We start from the raw sequence: 22,586 nt of genomic DNA, 5'->3' as shown, positions 1-22,586 counted from the left end.
TATCAGACAGATCAGTGAAGACCCTCCAGTGGCAATGGAAAAGGTTGGATGAATGTCTTATAGGAGCTGTTATAGAGTAGTGAGGTTTTGGACAGGGCAATAAACTGGTGCCAACCAAGGCATTAAAGGAGTGTACACTACAAATCAGAGCTTATTTCTTACCATCTTTCACTAGAAAAAGCAGTGAAACAACCTTTGCAGCGATGCATGGAAGATATGAATAGAATATCACACATTTGTGCCAGTGTGTGAGGCCAGTGGGACAGGGACAGTGCTTTATTGCAAAATGAGTGGGTGACAAAGTATGAAAGCAATGTGAGACACAGTCCTCTCATATACACACACACACCGTTTGCTGTGACAAGTCCTGCCATTCAGTGCTCCGTCTGATCACATTACATGCCTATGCTCCCACTGACTGGTGTTCCTTCCCATTTTACCATTTGTGGCAGCCATAATGAAAAGCAGAAAATGGCCAACCATAGAGCCAGCTGTAGACACCCAACTACTCTGCCAGTGACCAATTGAGCACAACACCTATATCCTCTTTCTACATGGCCTGCACACCAAACCCTAATGCATTGTTTGCCTGCTAACATATTTGACAACACTGGAAGTGGCAGGCATGCACTCACTTTGATTGATGCACAACGCTACACAATGGCCCGTGGTGTTTGTATACATAGCCGGCCAAAAGAGGGCTATCAGTACAAAGCCAATGCACATCAAGGGGTATGAACGCAGGTGTATCCAATGTGAACCCTCGTCCCGTCAAAAGGCTGAAAATACGGGCAACAGGGAGTGAAAAGGGTGACAGAGACAGAATTGCAGCTGTGTTGTTATATAAAGCATTGAGGGCGGTTGTCCATCAAAGCCGGGCCTATACAGATAAGGTTTCAAATGAAAGTCCTGAAGGGCTCATTTCCACTGCGGACAACAATCACTTCATGATGTGAGGGCTCACGTAGTCAGCTACTGGTGTTATCCGGAAGGACATTGAAACATCAACTGCAGGCATCATAGCACACCACTCGGTGACCTTTGAGCTATAGAACACCAATTAGATACGAGTCAGCATTTATTACAGCCAGCATGTTTGACGTCATACTCCATCTAAACCCATGGGTTAGACTACGTTGGATCCTGTTTCCAAGCCAAGATTCGATGTCTGAAATGTAGACATGAAGAGGGAAGAATAATGGTGACAGTACTCACTTTCTGTATCAGTACAGATGGATGGTTATTGGTTACACCGTCAAATGGCCCAGTCGATCTTTGGTTCCTCCCAACAGAGGTGAAGAATTCAGAGGGTCCGATCCAATAAGTACGGAGGGGTTGTGCAGTTGGGGGAGGGTCAGGGGGTTGAAACCCCCCTCAGATATTTTCACAATTAGTTTTGCAATCCTCAGCAAACTTCCTGTGAGAGAAAAAAAAAACAAGAGACGAACAACATGAGCGGTGCGCTGCAGCAGTGATGGTCCAGTACGTAAACAACGGGAGGGAGAGCACAGCTGAGCTGTAAACACACAGGCTAATAACCTCTGCCTTTTCAACGCACAGCCTCGGCAGGATACTGCAACGGGCCGCTGACCCATGACTGAGGAAGACGTGCGGAGGGGGGCAAGCATCCTCTTAGCATAATCTCCTCAGTCGCTTTACTGTCATAACATAGCAGCATAACACAAGCAGATGAGCTCTAAATAGAACCAGATGCGTGGGGCTCCACAGGGGTTGAGGCGGTGAGGCGACAGAGAAGCTGCAGAGCTACAGTATAGTGTGAGAACTTATCTCTATACTTATCCATTTCCCCATAGTCTCAAATTGTTTAGATTATTCAAACAGCCTACAATGGATGTGGAATATAGACACTAATGGAAAAAAGAGCTGTCAATCATCTAAGGTTGTTTGTTACGTAGTAACGCTAACAGCCTACTGGTACTTCATATAAAGTTGCTGCTAACAACTCTGTGTTACAAATGGCTATTCCACTGAAGCTTGTTTATGAGCTTCAGAACCATCTGGGAGATTGAATTATAACCGGCCTTGTCAGCTAACTGTATCATCATGGTTTTACCATCTCTCCTAAAGAAACCCCCTTGCAGTGATGGGAACCCGTGACAGATGAATTTCCCTTCAATCCATTCCAGACTAATGGCATGTGGTCGATGACTCTTGCGCCCATCGCTAACAACCAGCGCTGACTAATGTCATGTGGTCGATGCGTCTTGCGCCCACAAATACGCCCCCGCCGCACATCCATTCATGCGCACAGGGTCGCACACAAATGGCTGCGGATTGCAGGTCGTGACCATGGAGTTCTCCCTTACATCCTGTGATTACTAAAGTATGTCCACTCACTGAACTGACTCACACAGCCCAGCGGATGGAGGACATCAGTCTCTCTGACCCCCCTGACTGCAGCTGCTATAGACTGCAGAGTGACTCAGGAGCCTAACCAACAGTGGTCTAATGCCCCCATGAATAAGGCTATAAACCCAGAACCACCCCAGCATTCTCCAACTAGGCTAGCGTGGGTTCCTTGGCATAACGACCCACAGTGACTAAACCTATGTGGTGAAGAGGGGGACGCGAACCTTCGCTCACACGGTGTGGGTCTGTAAGTGGATGCGTGTTGGTCTACATGCCAAATGACATAGGTTCCCAATCATGGAAACAGAAGTTTGCTGTACAAGATTGATGTCAGTCCTCAACTACAAATACCCTCTACAACTGATTTCCCTTTTCACATAGTTAAGAGCACAGTGGTCACATTTGGCACAGAGTAGCCATTTTGGAGTGACACTAAACCATCAGAGGCCCTGTCAACATCTGTTAAATAGCTAATTTAGCAGCCTCTGGCACATAGGATAGCTCAAATTATGGTCAGCTGATTTCGTTGGCACACAATGTGTCTTTTCAGAGTAGAGACCAAGAGAAGGTATGAGCAAGGCGTTTTGTTGTTTGTGCTTGCTTGTTTGTTAGTTTTCCCCAGCCCAACATGGATTGACTTGCAGTATAGATTTCACGAAATGAAAACTTCTAGACGTGGTCTTTACTTTTTTTTCTTAAACCAACCATACCATGCCCTGGAACCAAAGTTGAGAGAATTGGTTTTGGTGCACACATAAATATGGAGAATATAAATCATTCATCACGTTTTTACTATTCAGATTTTGTCCAATAATTTCTAATCTTATTGGCTTGGATTGGCTGCACTGAGCCTCCGTTTCCCCTGCCTTAAGGACAGCTAGTCCAACTTGGTGTCATCCCCCCCAAAAAAATTACAAATATTTTCACATGAACCTCCCTTTGAACTGTAAAAAAATATTTATTAATGTGGATATTGACTTTGTCACATTAGCATGCTTTTGTGACTCAGTCGATGCCAAGCAGGGCTACGGGCCAGAAGGTTAAGGGTTCGCCGACCACAATGTACGAGCCACTCCCCCAGCCATTCTCATTACACCTACACTACAATCATAGCTGGCTGCAGATAATGATCAGCTAAGTGGAAATCAGATTTTCAACATTTTGATGCTATATTTATAATCATATAAAATATATGCGACCAATTTTCCACCAACAGGTTTCTGTGCCAACACATCACAACCAATAAGCAAAGCATACCGACTTTCGCCGCGTTAATGTCACGGTTTGAGATTTCAACACCACAATCTGCACAGTTTGGTGACTGGAATTCTATTTTAGACGAATGTGCACAGGTCTCCTACAGGAGATTTCTGAAGTAGTCTAATCAGATTAAAACATTGTGACTAGGGCTGTGACAATACCAGTATCGCAATATATCTTCCATGGCAAAAATGAAAACATGAAGCAGCCCAAACTCTTTGGTCCTTAAAAAACCTACTGTATGTAAACTATTGTGTGCTATATCTTGAAAAATAAATAAAACGTGACTCTGGATGACATCATAATGATCCCACTGGGCACAGATGTCAGTTTAAAATGAAGTTTTGATTTACATTTGGTTGAGTTAACATGAATTCAACAACAAATATGGTTTTAGGTTAAAAGTCAGGTAACAAAATAAGACCTAATGCCCTTACATTGATTACATTTTGCAAATCCAATCAGTTTTCCACATTGATTCAACGTCATCCCTTTTAACTCTGCATTGTTGTAAGATGACCTGCATTTCACTGTTAGTCTACAACGGTTGTTTACTAAGCATGTGACGGATTCATTTTATTTGATCACATTGATTTTCTTGGTTGAAATGATATGGACACTAGGGATGGGCATTTAACATTTTATTACTGTTCAAGTACTCGCATGATTTTTATTTTGGTGTACGAGTCAACTGGTGATATTATGTTGTGGAACACAATCTTCAAAAAAGCAGTAACCTCAGCAGTGGGGCTTGCTTGTAGAAGCCTATGACGGCAATGGCATAGCTTTGCTTTGTTAATATAGCAGGCCTTATCTCCTGAGCCCTTATCACAGTCAAGACACCAATCTCATAGTGATAAGTAATAAAAAAAAACATGTAAAATAACAGCATAAAATAGAACATAATGCCAGTGCGAAGTGATGTGCATCTCGGGTCTGGAACAGCTATTCTCAAAGAGTGATCATTTGAAACGGGGCTCGATACGGCGAGTTGAATTTTTTTTTTTCCAGGGTTACAAACCGAGATCTATCTTTCAATATACAGACGTTCCATTTAGAATATTCAAACTGTTCTTTGGAATTTTCCTTTATGGATTAACAATTCCACATTGAATACTGCATGGTGATAACGTATGGCCATGGCATCTGTTTGGTGAGCAGGTTTGTGTATTTTCAGTGTGAAACCTGTCTATGTTTAGGCTAACCAATTCTAAAATGGATCATGGCTTTCACCTGGTCAGTCTACGTCATGGAAATGTTTGGTACACTCAGTGTATTTTCCTACTTCAATCAACCAGTCCATTTTGAATGTGTGATAAAACATTTGTCATTTGACAAGGAATGTAGCTTGTGTATTCCATTAGTTAGATCTGTTATTATAGGCATTTATTTTGGTAAACCTAACAGGAGCATGTGTGTGCAATCAGCATGCCTGTGTTTAGGGAGCGGTCAGAACACAACTGAGTGAATGAGACAGGGAGGGGAAAGGGAATTTAGGGAGAAGGACTGTGTGATGCTTGGCTTGGTTTCTTCTTGGTTGTGCCCCGCAAATACACATGAACTTTGTGAAGAATTTCACTTGCCATTTTGGGCATCCACAAAGCACATTCCACCAAATAATCTCAGGTTCAAGATTGAGCTTTGACGTCCATTCGAGTACTCATGCCCATCCCTCTTGGAAACAATGTTGATTCCACCCGTTTTTTCCCCAGTGGAATATTTGTTTCCAACATTAGGGCAGATTTCATAAAGAAGTTAAATCCACTTTGTGTTTTGTCTCCTTGCCACGATACTAACGAGTATCGCGATACTGGTATAGTCCAGTCCCCTAATTGTGAATGGTTGTGTTTATGCCACACATGAAAGGTAATACATTTTAAAAGTTAAATGACAAATATTTAGGGTATATTAAAGCTTTATTGGTTCTACGTGCGTAAGGAATATCGGAGAGGAGGCAGACCACACGTTAAGCTTTCCTGAATAACTGGGCCTGCTGGGATCATATGTGGCCACATTTTTATAGGACGACTTGAGAGAATGATGATCCACAACAGACAGCGCATCTCAGTATCACAACTTAAAATGCAGCCAGACTGGCTTGCTACTGTGCCTTTCTATGCCTTATAAACTGTTCAGTAGACCCCCTGATCCAAATGGAATGAAATATTCAAATCACAGGGCACTGTTATTCAAATGATATTTTCACTGCAGTTTACAGCCTAGAGCAGAATGTTGTACTCACTTGAAAACAATACTGAAATTATTCATTGTAATGTTGTGTTGTAGGTTAATCTAGGTTAGGATACTTGTACTGTTCCTAAAGAGCAATAAGGGAGCTGCGTGTCTCATGTCTTCACTGTTCTTTCCACTTATATTGAAAATTGGTGCAGCTTTGAATGATTTTACATGTAGTATGATTGTCCAGATCTGCAATATGCAAACTAACAAACAATCCACCTACCACTATTGTCACTATGAATGGTGGATAAAGGACAGGATAGACAGACTGGTAGACTATTGACCTGTGTGGTATAGTTAACGTGGGACCAAAACACCTTGACTTCCAGTAGGGGAGGCGCATGCAAGCGGATGAGGACATGTGGCTAGGATGGAAGAAATGATAATATTAAAACCTGCAAAAGGGCGAATGCAAACCAGGTTTAAAAAAAAGGCACTACCCCCCCTCATGCCCAGTTCATCTCTGCCCTCAAATCCCTCCTCCTTCCCTTGCAGGCTCCTCACCTCTTGCCTCCTTTCTTTATCTCTACCACGTCCAACCTTCACCTCCTACCATTTATGTGCAATTCCTCCCGCCTTCCAAAAAACCTCTTCAGTGTCCTCCTTAAAAGTCTTTGCAAACTCTCCCTCCCTCCCTCCTCCACATCCTCCCTCCATATCTCAGATCATTCTTCCCTCCAGATATCTCCCTCTAGGCATTGCGCTGGTTCGCTCTGCTGCAGAGGTGATCAATGGCCCCTGGCGCCTCGGGGCCCCTGGGCTCCTGAAATGCAGGTATTAATAATGCAGGGCCCGGCTGTCATATCCTCCATTAGCTTGGGGGAGACATGGGGCCCGGATGGCTGATTGATTACTAATTGGATTAATTGCAGTCTTTTAGGGGAGGAGAATGTAGTAGTCTGGAGACCTAGCTGGCAACTGATAGGGGAGTGCATTTGACATGCTGGCATTCAGAGATAGGGATACTGAATGCTGAAACGGGTAGCGTAAACTGTGAGGGGGTTGGGTAGACTGGGGTTGCCTGTTCAGTTTCTTTGGTTGACGCCAGGGTTGAGAGGGTATGTCATTTGAGATACAGGAACATTTGTGCAACATGCACTTGGTAGAAATGAGGAATTGATCAAGTAGCTTCTCAATAGAGGCGTTTTCCATTATTGCACAGTGTGTGTCTGCTGAACGAAATTAACTCAACGCCTTGTACACCAAATCACCCATCCTGATGATATCGTTACTTTCATTTGCTAGGTCTTTCCTCCCATTTCCTTTGGAGGTATCTTCTTAGCCATCGACATCTGGCTACACACTTTGATAAGACAGAGATGTAGATTAGGTAAATGTGCAATGATTGTTTCTGATGGACAACACTTTCTGTAATCTTCTAACCTTCCTTTGAGATAAAGTTAATAAACCTCATTACAGCCATGACACACAGATCTGTATTCTCCAGAAGGGCCCATTCACCACATTGGAAAAGCCTAAAACATGCAGTCATGTCAATGCCTTTCCGTATAGGATTCTAATTGTTGACCTATCCATCGCACTGATCGCAGACATGTGCAAATCAATGTTTATTGGTCGCATACAGTTTAGCAGATGTTATAGCGGGTGAAACAAAATGCTTAATTTACTAGTGCCTAACAATGCAGTGAAATGTCAAAAAGTACACATATAATCAAACAAATAAGAAATGTCCAAAATGTCCAAATCCAATTAACAACCCAAATAGCCTGCAACAGTACGTCAAATAATCGTACGTAATCCATACGTAGATACACTGAGTATACAAAACATTAAGAGCACCTGCTCTTTCCATGACACAGACCAGGTGAATCCAGGTGAATGCTATGATCCCTCATTGATGTAACTTGTTAAATCCACTTCAATCAGTGTAGATGGAGGGGAGGAGACAGGTTAAAGAAGGATTTTCTAGTCGTGAGACAATTGAGACATGGATTGTGTGTGTGCCATTCAGAGGGTGAATGGGCAAGACAAAATATTTGTATGGGGTATGATAGTAGGTACCAGGCGCACCAGTTTGTGTCAAGAACTGCAAATCTACTGGGTTTTTCACACGCAATAGTTTCCTGTGTGTATCAAGAATGGTCCACCACCCAAAGGACATCCAGCCAACTTGACAACTGTGGGAAGTCAACATGGTGAACGCTTTCGAGAGAGTTCATGACCTGATGAATTGAGGCAGTTCAGGGGGGAAAAGGGGTGGGGTGCAACTCAATATTAGGAAGGTGTTCTTAATGTTTGGTATACTCTGTGTATACCCGATGAATTTACACAATACAGTTGAAGTCGAAAGACTACATACACTTAGGCTGGAGTCATTAAAAATAGTTTTTCAACCACTCCACAAATGTCTTGTTCACAAACTATAGTTTTGGCAAGTCGGTTAGGGCATCTAGTTTGTGCATGACACAAGTAATTTTTCAAACAATTGTTTACAGACAGATTATTTTACTTATAATTCACTGTATCACAATTCTAGTGGGTCAGAAGTTTAAAGGAACAGTCAACTTAGTCTATGTAAACAGATTGGACAATTTCAGAAATGTCCTGGCTTTAGAAGCTTCTGATAGGCTAATTTACATCATTTGAGTCAATTGGAGGTGTACCTGTGAATGTATTTCAAGGCCTACCTTCAAACTCAGTGCCTCTTTGCTTGACATCATGGGAAAATCAAAAGAAATTAGCCAAGACCTCAGAAAAAACAATTGTAGACCTCAAAAGTCTAGTTCATCCTTGGGAGCAATCTCCAAATGCCTGAAGATCCCACGTTCATCTGTATAAACAATAGTATGCAAGTATAAACACCATGGGACCGTGCAGCTGTCATACCGCTTAGGAAGGAGACGCATTCCGTCTCCTATAGTTGAACGTACTCTGGTGCGAAAAGTGCAAATCAATCCCAGAACAGCAGCAAAGGACCTTGTGAAGATGCTGGAGGAAACCAGAACAAAAGTATCTATATCCACAGTAAAACGAGTCCTATATCCACATAACCTGAAAGGCCGCTCAGCAAGGAAGATGCCACTGCTCCAAAACCGCCATTAAAAAGCCAGACTACACTTTGCAACTGAACATGGGGACAAAGATCATACTTTTTGGAGAAAAGTCCTCTGGTCTGATGAAACAAAAATAGAACTGTTTGGCCATAATGACCATCGTTATGTTTGGAGGAAAAAGGGGGAGGTATGCAAGCCGAAGAACACCATCCCAACCGTGAAGCATGGCAGAATCATGCTGCAGGAGGGACTGCTGCACTTCACAAAATAGATGGCTTCATGAGGAGGGAAAATTATGTGGCTATATTGAAGCAACATCTCAAGAAACAGCCAGGAAGTTAAAGCTTGGTCTCAAATGGGTCTTTCAAAAATGGACAACGACCAAGCATACTTCATAAAGTTGTGGCAAAATGCTGTGGCAAAATAGCTTAAGGAAAACAAAGTCAAGGTATTGAAGTGGCCATCACAAAGCCCTGACATCAATCCCATAGAATATATGTGAACAGAACTGAAAAAGTGTGTGCGAGCAAGGAGGCCTACAAACCTGACTCAGTTACAGCAGCTCTGTCAGGAGGAATGGGCCAAAATTCAGCCAACTTATTGTGGGAAGCTTGTGGAAGGCTACCTGAAACGTTTGACCCAAGTTAAACAATTTAAAGGGAATGCTCCCAAATACTAATTGAGTGTATGTAAACTTCTGACCCACTGGGAATGTGATGAAAGAAATAAAAGTTGAAATAAATCATTCTCTCTACTATTATTCTGACATTTAACATTCTTAAAATAAAGTGGTGATCCTAACTGACCTAAAACAGGGAATTAAAACTGAAAGCGCGAACCACTGCTTTTAATCAGGGCAAGGTGTCTGGTAACATGACTGAATACAAACAGTGCAGCTATTCCCTCCGCAAGGCTATTAAACAAGCTAAGCGTCAGTACAGAGACAAAGTAGAATCTCAATTCAACGGCTCAGACACAAGAGGCATGTGGCAGGGTCTACAGTCAATCACGGACTACAGGAAGAAATCCAGCCAAGTCACGGACCAGGATGTCTTGCTCCCAGGCAGACTAAATAACTTTTTGCCCGCTTTGAGGACAATACAGTGCCACTGACACGGCCTGCAATGAAAACATGCGGTCTCTCCTTCACTGCAGCCGAGGTGAGTAAGACATTTAAACATGTTAACCCTCGCAAGGCTGCAGGCCCAGACGGCATCCCCAGCCGCGCCCTCAGAGCATGCGCAGACCAGCTGGCCGGTGTGTTTACGGACATATTCAATCAATCCCTATACCAGTCTGCTGTTCCCACATGCTTCAAGAGGGCCACCATTGTTCCTGTTCCCAAGAAAGCTAAGGTAACTGAGCTAAACGACTACCGCCCGTAGCACTCACATCCGTCATCATGAAGTGCTTTGAGAGACTAGTCAAGGACCATATCACCTCCACCCTACCTGACACCCTAGACCCACTCCAATTTGCTTACCGCCCAAATAGGTCCACAGACGATGCAATCTCAACCAACCACACTGCCCTAACCCATCTGGACAAGAGGAATACCTATGTGAGAATGCTGTTCATCGACTACAGCTCGGCATTCAACACCATAGTACCCTCCAAGCTCGTCATCAAGCTCGAGACCCTGGGTCTCGACCCCGCCCTGTGCAACTGGGTACTGGACTTCCTGACGGGCCGCCCCCAGGTGGTGAGGGTAGGCAACAACATCTCCTCCCCGCTGATCCTCAACACTGGGGCCCCACAAGGGTGCGTTCTGAGCCCTCTCCTGTACTCCCTATTCACCCACGACTGCGTGGCCATGCACGCCTCCAACTCAATCATCAAGTTTGCGGACGACACAACAGTGGTAGGCTTGATTACCAACAACGACGAGACGGCCTACAGGGAGGAGGTGAGGGCCCTCGGAGTGTGGTGTCAGGAAAATAACCTCACACTCAACGTCAACAAAACTAAGGAGATGATTGTGGACTTCAGGAAACAGCAGAGGGAACACCCCCTATCCACATCGATGGAACAGTAGTGGAGAGGGTAGCAAGTTTTAAGTTCCTCGGCATACAAATCACAGACAAACTGAATTGGTCCACTCACACAGACAGCATCGTGAAGAAGGCGCAGCAGCGCCTCTGCAACCTCAGGAGGCTGAAGAAATTCAGCTTGTCACCAAAAGCACTCACAAACTTCTACAGATGCACAATCGAGAGCATCCTGGCGGGCTGTATCACCGCCTGGTACGGCAACTGCTCCGCCCTCAACCGTAAGGTTCTCCAGAGGGTAGTGAGGTCTGCACAACGCATCACCGGGGGCAAACTACCTGCCCTCCAGGACACCTACACCACCCGATGTTACAGGAAGGCCATAAAGATCATCAAGGACATCAACCACCCGAGCCACTGCCTGTTCACCCCGCTATCATCCAGAAGGCGAGGTCAGTACAGGTGCATCAAAGCTGGGACCGAGAGACTGAAAAACAGCTTCTATCTCAAGGCCATCAGACTGTTAAACAGCCACCACTAACATTGAGTGGCTGCTGCCAACACACTGACACTGACTCAACTCCAGCCACTTTAATAATGGGAATTGATGGGAAATGATGTAAATATATCACTAGCCACTTTAAACAATGCTACCTTATATAATGTTTACATACCCTACATTATTCATCTCATATGCATACATATATACTGTACTCTATATCATCGACTGCATCCTTATGTAATACATGTATCACTAGCCACTTTAACTATGCCACTTTGTTTACATACTCATCTCATATGTATATACTGTACTCGATATCAGCTACTGTATCTTGCCTATGCTGCTCTGTACCATCACTCATTCATATATCCTTATGTACATATTCTTTATCCCCTTACACTGTGTATAAGACAGTAGTTTTGGAATTGTTAGTTAGATTACTTGTTGGTTATTACTGCATTGTCGGAACTAGAAGCACAAGCATTTCGCTACACTTGCATTAACATCTGCTAACCATGTGTATGTGACAAATAAAATTTTATTTTATTTTATTTTATTACTAGGATTAAATGTCAGGAATTGTGAAAAACTGAGTTTAAATGTACTTGGCTAAGGTGTATGTAAACTTCAGACTTCAACTGTATATACTAAGAATGATATGTACAGCAGTGGATATATTAAATTCCGTAAATATAAACACACACACACACTAGTACCGGGTTGGACCCCCCTTAGCCTCCAGAACAGCCTGAATTCGGGGCATGGGAACGTTACTCAATTAGTATCAAGGGACCTAATGTGTGCCAGGAATACATTCTCCACCCCATTACACCTCCGCGAACAGCCTGTACCATTGACACCAGAAAGGATGGGGCCCATGGACTCATGCTGCTTACGGCAAATCCTGACTCAGCATGACGCAACAGGAACTGGGATTCGTCGAACCAAGCAATGCTTTTCCACTCCTCAATTGTCCAGTGTCAGTGATTGCGTGCCTACTGGAGCCTCTCTTGTTTTTAGCTGATAGGAGTGGAACCCAGTGTAGTCATCTGCTGCAATAGCCCATCAGTGACGAGGACTGACAAATTGTGCATCCCAAGATGCCGTTCTGCACTGTTACTTGTCTGTTTGTGAACCGCCTGTTAGCTTGCACCATTCTTGCCATTCTCCTTCGACCTCATCAACGAGCTGTTGTTGCCCACAGGACTGCCGCTGACTGGATGCTTTTTGTTTGTCGCACCATTCTCGGTAAACCCTAGACACTGTCGTGCATGAAGATCCCAGGGCGCCGTCTGATTCTGAGATACTGAAACCGGCACACCTGGCAAGGACGATCATACCACGCTTTTGCCGTTTAATCGAACAGTAACTGAATGCCTCAATTCCTGTCTGCCTGCTTTATATAGCAAGCCATGGTCATGTGACTTGCTATCTGGAATCAGGTGGGTGTATCTAATAAACTATCAAGAGAGTGTACATATGTAAATGGTGTGTATAGACAGTTGGGACAGTATGTGAATAGAAAATTAGTTATATAGGATGAGCCATGACTAAAATACAGTATATACTGTACATTTAAAGTGGGTTAAACAATATGTAAACATTATTAAAGTGACCAGTGTTCAATGACTATGTACAGCAGCAGTCTCTAAGTTGCAGGGTAGAGTACCGGGTGGTAGCCGGCTTGTGACAGTATCTAAGAATCAGGGCATGGTAATGGGCGGAGGCCAGACTGTTTAACAGTCTGATGGCCTGGAGATAAACAGCTTCTTATCAGTCTCTTGGTCCCAGCTTTGATGCACTTGAACTGTCTCCGGGTTCTCGATGGTAGCGGGGTGAACAGGGCGAGGTTTAGGCGGCTAAGGACCTTGATGATCTTCTTGGCCTTCCTGTGACACCGGTTGCTGTAGATGTCCTGGAGGGGAGGCAGAGTTTCCCCTGATGATGCGTTGGGCTGACCGTACCACCCTTTGGAGAGCCCTACGGTGCAATGTTTGCATGTATGTGCATATTAATGCGTCCAATGCTGTGCTTATGTGTTTGTATGTGTCGGCCTTACGTGTTTCCCTTGGTAACTGGTGGTCAGGCATAGATCATGGTTGGAAAAACTCATGTGTGTGCACGCTGGGAGTTTGTGTGTGTATACTGTATGTTTTTACAACACACCAATACCCACAATAGAAACAAATCCACTTATGCATGGATCCGACACATATCATTGTGGGTGCGTGTATGCGAGCATCCACATGAAAGCAAGTCATATCCTGCCAGCTGGAGCACAGAAACCTCAGGAGTGTGTGTACAGTGTGTGAAACAACATACTGTAGTGTCCTACTTCCAAACTCATCAGGTTATTTTGAAGGGAAAATACGATTTATTTAGCTTATCCAGAAATCAAAAAGGCAACTCATTATTCCTGAATACAGTGCAGCCGGACTGACTCATCCTTTCCCAGGCTGTATCACATCCGGCCGTGATTGGGAGTCCCATAGGGCAGCGCACAATTGGCCCAGCGTCGTCTGGGTTTGGCTGGGGTAGGCCGTCATTGTAAATAAGAATTTGTTCTTAACCTTTACTTAACTAGGCAAGTCAGTTAAGTAAAAAACGAAAAACAAAAATCCCCAGTATAGAATGTCAGAGTGATAGACTACTATAATGGGATTTACAGAAGAGGTCCTTTGTCTGATCCTTGCTCTTCTCCTCTCAAGTCTTATGAATCATTAGAAGACCCTCCTCAGGATTTTTGACGGTATGAGATGTCATTACGCTTTCTTCCCAACGAGGTGTTGTCAGGATTCCGTCATGGTTTCAAACAGTAAGCCTATCTCTACATATATCACTCCCGAAGCGCACACACACACACATACCCTTTGCTTCCTTCCAGGCAAAAGCGTTATTCCTTGGGCAGTCGGGGACAAGCACGACTCTCTTTCTCGCTCTCTGCCTCTCTCTTTCGCGCTGTGCTGCACCTGCTCCCCTATCCCCACTTCTCTCCTCACCGCCACCTCCTCCCGGCCCCTGTGGCTAGCTGCATAGATGGCCCGCTGCGCTAATTGAAAGCGACCCTGACTCGTCCTTTTCCCCCCAAGCGCTCCAGCCGATGCCCCATTGTTTTCTTTCACCGGCGGTTGACAACTGGCCTTTTAGCCGCGGCGTGCTGCAGCGCAAACTCTGACCACAGCGCTCTGTCCTCACGACCTAAACCCTCTCTCTCCCCACAGCCCCTTTTCAGGCCCATGGTGAAATGGAGAAACTGCAGAGTTGCAGATTTGGTTGTTGTTCTGCTTCTAAGGTAAGAACGGTTTGTCAAAATTAGACAGATTCGCATGTAAGTGGATTAAGTTATTTTGATTATGGTCCATTTATTGGAGCTGATGATAATAATTCACTACTTCCCCTTTCTTAGCAAGACTCCCGAAAGGATAAAGGATAAAACATTAAATGGGAACGCTGATATACCCACAAGACAGGCAAATGTGCTTGGATACAATTTCCTTCAGATGGCACCTTGTGAAAAAAACTGCAATGTCCCCCTGAAATGAGGCGCGTGAACGGGGAGTTTTCCCATGGCTGTAGGCTGTTCTTATCACCCACACGGAGCAGAGCTGGAGCCCATAATCTAATAGCCTCGCAGCACTGTCATAAATCACCCTGAGAGACTGCATGCTGCAACACACTGACACTTCCAATCTGGCAACCTGTGTCTTTATTAAAGACCACATTATACGGGGGAGACCCCCCCCCCCCTTTCCTCCAACTATCCTCCATTGGAAAAGCATACATCCTGTACACACACACAAGAACGTTAACGCACACAAACACACAGAGATGCCATACATGCCGTGTAAATGCATGACCTGTGAACTGAGAGGGGAGGGTGATGAATGCTAGAGTGATGGCTGTAGTCAAGAAGCACATTTCAGTGCATGCGTGCGTGTTTGTATGTGCAGAAATGCACACAGTAGGGTTGGTTTTTGCCTGGCTGCCTGCCTGCCTGTGTGGGTCCATGCATGCATTTGTTTCCTTTCAGTCATTTTGACAACTTCATTGGAAAATGCCAATGTAAACATGGATTCTGACAAACAGTAGCAATGCAGGTTCTAAGATAGCCAGCTTAGGCTCTCTCGTTTCCTTCTTAAATATAATTATAGCACTGTCACACAGAGAAATTACAACATAGCACATCCAAAACGGAGAGAGAACATTGGCTCATTGACGTAATAAAACTAAATGAACAGGCAATTAAAAGCCAACCCACATGTCAAGCTTATTGAACCTGAAGGACCAGCAGGCCTATTTTAAAAACATTAACATTTTGAGGAGGAGACAATGATTTTGGTAACAAATCCACAGCTATTCTGTGCTCTTTCTATCTACGAAAGCTTTCTCTACAAAGTTCACAGGAATGACTCACTGAATCTTTGTCAAGACACTAGATCCATCGCTCAATGGGGAAAATCAAGCGTACCTTTACCAACCCTCACAGAGTACAAGTTGCTCAAGTTGACAAAGTGACATTTTTGAGTTGAACCAACTTTGGTGGAGAAAGCTAAAACTGCTTAAACTCACTGAGCAATGTATATACCAACAAAATGAAAAATTCAGCTTTCACTGCCTGTCTCAGTACTCAACCAAAATAGTGCAAATTCCCGAAAGGAGAGACCTCCCAAATTCCTACCCCCACCCCTCCCAAATCCGTGTGTACACATTGAGTGCCCCTCAGTAAACATTGCAGGAGGAACATCACCTCCAGACCGAGCCTTACTGTGGAAAGACATCACTGAAGACATGATATTTAAGTTGTTATTCTGTAGTAATACACCGTTGAGGAAGTGGATTATACAAAGACAAGAGTCAGAGGTGTTCTTGGGTTTTTCTGTAATCCATTCCACTGTAATATGACCTGTAGTTCTAAACCACAAGAGACGAGTCTCAGAGGACCTTTCTCACACACAGAGCTACAGTGTAGATCTTTATTACACCCTGCCATGCTTCAGAACCAGACACCTTCAGTCTCTCTGCCAGCAGATACCCAGACAGCAGCCTCCTCACCTGTGTCAATACCACACATCCTCCCAGACCCACCGTGGAAACCTGGGCACTGTGCAGTCTGGGCTTGCTGGGCAGCTCACAACCAACTGCCGCTGCTGTGCAGATGTTGCAGAGCCATATCACAGAGAAAAACACTCACACAGTGAGTCAAAGTCTTGGCCGGTGTCGTTATCTCTGCTGACGTGGATCGTTGACACAGATGACAGAATCGGACAGGTAATCCTGGATTACAGTCCAGACGTGTCATATCCTGGATGCCCTTTAGACGTGGGCGTAACCTCATCCATCCTTCCATCCTCTCCTCTGGTGCCCATCAACGGAGCGCCGTGCCCCTGCATAGATGGAGGAATAATGAGCTCTAGTTGCCTTGTCAACGCTGTCCTTTCTACCACGGTGCTCTAAGCTCCCATTTGGCCATTCCCTCCCCACCAGGCCCTTTTGTAATCATGGGGATCCAGGAGGCAGATGAGATTTCATATTGTCTGAAATCCCTCAATCTCTGATTGGAAACCAGGAATGGAGAGCATGCATACCCTGGCTGCATAACTACGTGTGTAGATTGGCTTTTTAACAGCTTCTACGTCCAAGCCATAAGACTGAACAGCTAATCAAAGGGCTACCCAGACCCCTCTTCTACACTGCTGCTACTCTCTGTTTATTATCTATGCATAGTGACTTTAACTCTATCTACATGTACATGTTACCTCAATTACCTCGACTAACCTGTGGCCCCGCACACGGACTCTGTACAGGTACCCCCTGTATTTAGCCTCGCGCCTGTTATTTTACTGCTGCTGTTTAAATATTTGTTACTTTCATTTTTTATTTAACACTTATTTTTCTTAAAGCATTGTTGGTTAAGGGCTTGTTAGTAAACATTTCACTGTAAGGTGAACCTGTTGTATTCGGCGCATGTGACAAATTCAATTTGATTACTTCCACGCAGATGACGATTATAAGGGGATCATGTAAAATGTGCTCCTCAGGGGGGGGAATCACGCTTTGCCTCAGATCTCAAAGCCATCAAACCTGGCAATAACAATGACAATGGATGGGGTGTTTTATATCGGAGTATTTAACAGCCCTTTAAATTGGGTGGATCGAACCCGAGCAACAAAAATTCTCGTCCTCAAATTGGGTGACTCACTACAGCCAGTTTACACCAGTAAGCTCACCGCACAATTATCGCTATAGGGCGGTATCCAGCCAACTTCCCTAAAGTCATACATCAAAGGGAAGAGCGCATTGGCTTGTAATTATGGAGGTTGGTTTCTGGTTAGAAGAAGTGGTTGACTTTCTGGTTTTGCTTCAAGCCCTCTTAGGTTCATCACTCTACTTGAGAAGACACAGTATAGCATGACATTTCCTGTGGGGGAGCATTCTGCTCCATGCCCACGTAACAACATGGTGTCAACCACACTCCAAAACAAAAACGTTCAGACAAACTGAAAAGTTGTGTTTCCTCGTGATGTAGGCAGTGTGCCGTGACTAACGAAATGTCTTTAAATGTATGTAGAATGAAATGCGTGTGATGTGTTGGTATTACGGTTCAGAGAAACATTTACAGGTTGAGCTTTTCAGCATTTTCAACCTCTAGGTAACACAAAACGTCCTCATGACTCAGGCTAGTGCTCTACTTTTTAACTCAGCTTCTCTTAAAACCTTCATATGCATGACAGAGCATTTTTCAGACTAGCTTTTCATATATTCATTGCTTAAGTTATTATTACTTCTAACTGCCTTCACCTTGTGAATTAAACATGACTTTATAAAAAAGGTCAAACAGGAATAACTAGTATGGACTTTCTCAATATTTACTTAACCTATGTTGAGTTTTAAAAAATTTTTTTAGAAAGGGAAGTTCTACTAAACCCAAGGGTGTGTGTAACTTCATCTACAGTCCCAAAAAGTCATTAGGCTACTTCATACACTTATCCCTTCAAAACATCCATTGGGGGTTAATGCTAATTTAACAGTTACTGTAGCAGAGACAGACTTCTAGTTCTGGCAGCAGGGTTGGATTAGCTCATGTTTCTCTCCCCATAACTGACTCATTAGTTATATTTGAACAAAAAAAATAGAGATCTGTTCCTCAACAAAAGCAGCTGCTCAAACAAAGAGGAAAAACACATGCTGACATTCAGAATAACAAAATGTTTCTTTACCGAGCTTGGTTAATTAACGCAGGCAAGCTAACCTCTCACCCAGTAGAGAAAGAGTTCAAAAGAAAGAGGACTTGCTGAGCAGTGAAATTCTTACTCAAAATCAGAACAACACAAATTGTCACACATCCAGTTGGAAAAGGAGCATGTTTCCAATGTAGGACATGATGACACTAAAATGCTCTGAGATTTCTCAGAAATGACATTTCCCCAGCCTTGGATATGGAGATGCCTCGTGTTTCAAAAGCTGTTGTATTTTATTTTACGAGGCAAGTCAGTTAAGAACAAATTCTTATTTACAATGACAGCATAACCCTAACCCGGACGACGCTGGGCCATTTGTGCGCCACCCTATGGGACCAAACACGGCCAGTTGTGATACCGCCTGGAACCGAACCAGGGTCTGTAGTGACGCCTCCAGCACTGAGATGTAGTGATTTAGACCGTTGCACCACTCGGGAGTCCAAAAAATATAGATTACATTTTTTTTAAACAAAATAATGAATTATTTTTTGACAGCCACTATAAACCATTACTGTGAAATGTTTTAGAAAATACAATACAATACAATACAAAAAGAAAAGAAAACTGACCCTCCTGTTCTTGAACCATTGGAGGTAATAACCATAATGACCACACTACTCTATGTCAACATGCTGTTTGGATGAATGGATGCAGTGTCGGCCAGGGGGCAAGGGTGCCCATACACACTGACATGTCGTGGCCTGGCACGAGCCAGTGTTCTGGAAGGAGACTCATGGAAACCAGTGGGACACGGGCTGCCAGGCAGGCCCGCTACAGGAGTACTCTGGTCTGCTAATGGTCCTCAGGGTTTGGGGCTGCCAATGTCGGCCCCACTGATGTGAGTGCCAGAAGGACCAGCCTCTTTCCATCGCTCCACCAGAGGAAAAATACTGCAGTCCCGCTGGCCAGCACTGCACAAACACACACCCACTCATAATGATCAAACATACAAACACATAGACATAGAATACTGTCCACAAAAGTTTGTGTGGATGTATTGCACATGGAGGAAGAGACTTGCAGCAGAATCTGTACTAACACAAACTAACCCACATACAAAGAGAAAAGCAACTTGACAAACTCACTGCGTACCTGATACTTCAACAGCAGACACTGCCCCAAAAACTGGAAACAAGATGGTCTGTTGAGATAGCCTGTTCCGATTCTTGCCATGTTCCCAGCGCATTATGAAAAATTGGTCTCTCTCTTTCGACTGATCTGTATTCAAGCCAGGCAAACGGGATCCCAACAGGAAGCACGAAACCTCTCGTGAGGAGAAAGGGGGATGGAGAAACATGAGTGCAAGAGAGGGAGCAAGCTAAGGAGAAATAAAAGGAGAGAGGTAGAGAGCTTGTGGGACCCCGAGTGTGCCCCGTGGTGGGCCATTTCACAGTCCCACAGACTGACTAACACGGACAGGTCAGCTGGAAGACTCGCTGCCAAGAGAAACCCACAGCGGAAAGAGCCAGGCACAAGGCTGCACACACAGACCACACCTCCCAGCACAGCAAAACTATTTCCTTCTCAATCTGCCACAAAATAACTGGGCCGCTGTTTATTGACCTTTTACATGGGCTTTCATCAGGCAATCAGTTCCCTGCTCCAGGTACAGAAATATAATCTAAGCCCTTTGCCCTCGGCTGTAAACTCGCCACCTTCCAGTTGGATGGAGCTGCTAACCCTGATTCTCCATTCACATCAGGGTATGTCAGGGATGTTGGGCTGCGAGCGCCTACGGGACTGTACGTCTCAGTACAGCCAGCTGTCACACCTTTCAGAGTTGATAAAATCATCATGGGTGACAATGAGATATCATATCGCAATAATTAGTGGAATAACAAATCAATTAAGCGTAATAATGGAGCTGAAAGGCTCCATACACAAGGGGGTCTGAGAAACAATGTCTGAATGCAGCGCACACTGTTTGAGTACTCATATCATGTCCCTGTGATTGCCATAGGAACACACATCATTCATTTATGGGTTGAATGTCAACATTGCATATTATGACATTGTGAAATTGCAATCTACTTCCTGGTCTATGGGATACTGAATCTTTATAATAAATAACAATAATTTAAAAAATAACAATAGGACAGAACTTTCCAAATTTTAGAACTACAGCATTTCAGCATCACCCCTTCTCAGCGTCAAACTTTAGGCAAAGTTATGGCAACAAGCTTTTGGTTTGACAGTTGACAGCAACACTTGTACGAGCGCGTCCAAATAAATGACTGAATTATTATCATTCAGAAAGTTCTGTCCTATTGTTTAAAGACTATCTTAGCAACACAAGCTACTTCGAACATACCATCGCTGTGATGCATAGGATCTTCAGCCATGTGGACAAGGGTTTTCTATTTTCAGTTCATTATTTCCATTAGCGTCACTATCTGTGTAGTAGGAGAAGGAGCTGCTCTGTTGATTTGGACTCTCACCATCTCACTCTCTGGGACAGGGGATTAGGCGATGGGGGCTCCATCGCAGTAGAAACCTGCCCGTCCCAGGTGAATAACGGTGACAGTGCGAGTCCCGTTTGACTGACGAGCGGCAGGAAGCCAGGCGGGTAGGCAGCGGCTTATCTGCCAAAACAGCTGGAGTGCTCCGTATCCCTAGCTGTGAGCACCGCCGCGACTGAACGACCCCACGCAGAGAGACAGACAGAGAGGGAGGGGAGAAAGGAGGAGAAAGAATGAGAAATAGTGGGAAACAGTATAAAAAAAGAGGAAATTGGAAAGCGTGGAGAGAAAAACTAGGTGGGAGGAATCACACTTTTGCTCTACTTTTTGCGCTCCCTCACCTGGAGATTACACTAGCCTCGTTCCGCTGTTCACTCATGGCTCGTTCCACCTCCTCTGCTGCCATTTCAATATAGTCCCAATGTAACACATCTGGAACGCACAGGAATTCCATTTGGGGCAGTGCTTTGTGCCAAACTCATCTCCGGAGCCTGTGAAGTGTTGACTAAGCATGGGGGGCCGCTGTCGGGGAGCTGTACTGGACTTTGTGGAAGGTGTGAATGTGAGACCCAGGTGTCACTTTAATTGAGACTGAGACATTGCTGTAGGAGCAATACAACTGAATTGTGGGTGGACATTTTAACTTTGCAACAATGTATAACCTTACTGAGATAGTGGGGCGAATAGCTTTTGCCTCCAAATAAACTGAAAGTGTCTCATCCCCAGTCACAGCCATAGACCCAGAGAGGGTTAAGACTCCAAACAGCAAAAGGAAAACAGTGGTCTGTCAAGGAGTCTGTCTGCTGCATCGGCACACTGGCTCCTCTTTCTGCCGTTGTAATGAAATTACAGTGGGCCCCGTCTGATTGATGAAAGTGCCATGTCTGCGAGTGCCTCTTTTACATAAAAGGAGAGGCTCTCCCACAGACTGCAATTCATCATCTGGCAGTCGGATGGCTCCATTCGTCTTAATTCACGCCAGACCCAAAAGCAAGGGCCAGGTCATGCAGCCCTGCCTCAACTCCCTGTTCGGGTTGGGGAGGGGTTGGCGGGGCTATTAAAAGGAGTTTAACCTTGTTATGTACTGCCACTCTGAGCGGTCTTAAGACAGTTCAAAGTGTGTATGCATTTTTCTGGGTCAAGAAAAAGATGGAGACAATACAAACAACAAAATGAATACTCAGATCCTGTGCTCTCTACATATTCCTTTGGCAGTCCCAATCTATATGAAGACAGGCCTACACCGCCCGAGGGTAGTGATGAGGGGTCATTGCAATAGAGACCTATTCATCCCTCAGGACCACCCAGACTGCAAGGAACTTTCCCATCCAACATCTGCCAATAACTGCTACTTTTTACCACCGCCACACTATACACAGAACTGTCAACTGCCACAAATGCAAGTGAATCCTGATCCAAATACTCACCGGCAGATAGAGGGTAATATGGTGTGACTACACACTACAGTGAATCCTGCTATCCAGGGTGAGGTAAGAAAAACCCTACCAGCCCAAAAA

At 44.4% G+C, this 22,586-nt stretch overlaps 1 protein-coding gene across 6 annotated transcripts in view; it reads right to left on the bottom strand.

The window, feature by feature from the left end:
* Nucleotides 1-22,586, bottom strand: part of sema6e (sema domain, transmembrane domain (TM), and cytoplasmic domain, (semaphorin) 6E) — a 130,594-nt gene that overhangs the window by 59,838 nt on the left and 48,170 nt on the right. For 4 of the 6 annotated variants that reach the window (XM_024385820.2, XM_024385819.2, XM_024385823.2 and 1 more), the window contains exon 3: nucleotides 1,216-1,417. The exons of 1 other annotated variant lie outside the window; for it this stretch is intronic. The gene's annotated coding sequence lies outside the window, so the exon portion shown is untranslated. Of the gene's footprint in view, nucleotides 1-1,215; nucleotides 1,418-19,702; nucleotides 20,032-22,586 lie in introns of those variants that run through there. One more of the 6 variants, XM_024385822.2, reaches the window with a different exon arrangement.

Source organism: Oncorhynchus tshawytscha, linkage group LG23 (assembly GCF_018296145.1).
Source record: "Oncorhynchus tshawytscha isolate Ot180627B linkage group LG23, Otsh_v2.0, whole genome shotgun sequence".
Lineage (NCBI taxonomy): Eukaryota > Metazoa > Chordata > Actinopteri > Salmoniformes > Salmonidae > Oncorhynchus > Oncorhynchus tshawytscha.
This window is presented reverse-complemented; position numbering and strand designations above follow the sequence as displayed.